The following is a 1,475-nucleotide window of genomic DNA, read 5'->3' on the forward strand; positions in this document are numbered from 1 at the left end:
TCCCCCTCCCCCGCAGCGCCGGAGTCCCTCCGAGGTGCAGACCCCGACCCCACCCGGCAAGGCCGGCCCGGAGTCGCGGGGGGCGGGGCCCGGGGGCTTCTCGAGCTCCCGCGAGATGCTGCCGCGCAGGCCTGCGGAAAACGGAGAGATACACCTGTTATCTCCCTAAACTCCACGGGAGCCCCCGCACTAGGATTCCCCACCCCCCCCCCCCCGTTTGCAGATGTGGAAACTGAGGCACAAAAATGAAAAGCCCCTCCCCGCCCCCTCCAGTGGTGGAAGAGTTAGTGCGATTTAATAACCACATCTACGAGGCCTTTGCCCGGCACCGCCTTACATCGACCCTGTAAGGTAGGGTAGTAGGTCCCTCACCTTACAGATTAGAAAACAGGTTTATATGCCCATGTATAACAATGACATATATATGATCAGTTTACATATATCTTACATGTATACACAGTATTTAGTATGCCTGTTTACATGCCAAATACAGGTATGTAAGGTATTTGGCACCATAGCACACATATATAGAGGTATCATTTATCATATGGAGGTATATGTGGTATTTAGTGTATGACTGGACCACATATATATATACTAGTATGTATAAGTCTCATATACACATCATGTATATTAGTTCATATGTATCTTATGTATGTGTATATATGGTATTTAGGGTGATTACATCTCATATACACACAGGGCAATATGGTATTTATGTGTGCAGGGCATTTAGTGGGAAGGAAGACCGGTTAAAAACGCAGGTTCTGATCACTTCTCGGCCTTTTGGCTAAGATCAAGTGTAGTATCTGTTCTTATCAGTTTAAAACGCAGGTTCTGAGACCCTGTGGCCCCAGATGACCTAAAAGACCCTGGTCTCCACTTTTGTATTTCCAGAGTTTCTTGTAATTTAAAAGGACCTGTTGTTGCTGTGGAAACAGCAGTTCAGTTTGGTGATTCCTTGGTAAGTTGAACACAGAATTAGCACACGACCCAGCAGTTCCACTCAGGTATGTGTATACCTCAAAGAATTGAAAACAGGGACTCAAACCCTTGGCCGTGAATATTCACAGCACTATTACTCACAATCGCCAAAAGGCGGAATGGAAACTTCATGCTCAGTGAAAGAAGCCAGACAGGAGGGCCATGAACCATGTGATTCTGTTTACATGAAATGTCCACAGCAGGTAAATCCGTGGAGACACAAAGCAGATTGGTGGTCGCCAGGGGCTGGGGGAAGGAGGGAGTGGGGAGAGACTGCGTTGTGTGTATAAGGTCTCCTTTTGGGGGTGGAGATGTTTTGGTTCGGAAGTGGACAGCAATGATCAGGACACAGCACTGTGAATGTACTAAATGCTGCTGAATTGTACCCTTTAAATTTGGTAAAATGGTAAATTTTATGTTATGTGTATTTGACTATAATAAACCAGGGGGAGGCTTGTTGTAGACCCAATCCTATGTAGAGTCCTGGGATA

At 46.6% G+C, this 1,475-nt stretch overlaps 1 pseudogene; it reads left to right on the forward strand.

Moving 5' to 3' along the window:
• The first annotated feature begins 770 nt into the window (after nucleotides 1-770).
• On the forward strand, nucleotides 771-951 carry LOC131500528 (U2 spliceosomal RNA; annotated as a pseudogene).
• Nucleotides 952-1,475: the final 524 nt, after the last annotated feature.

The sequence above is a fragment of the Neofelis nebulosa genome, chromosome 17, assembly GCF_028018385.1.
Source record: "Neofelis nebulosa isolate mNeoNeb1 chromosome 17, mNeoNeb1.pri, whole genome shotgun sequence".
Lineage (NCBI taxonomy): Eukaryota > Metazoa > Chordata > Mammalia > Carnivora > Felidae > Neofelis > Neofelis nebulosa.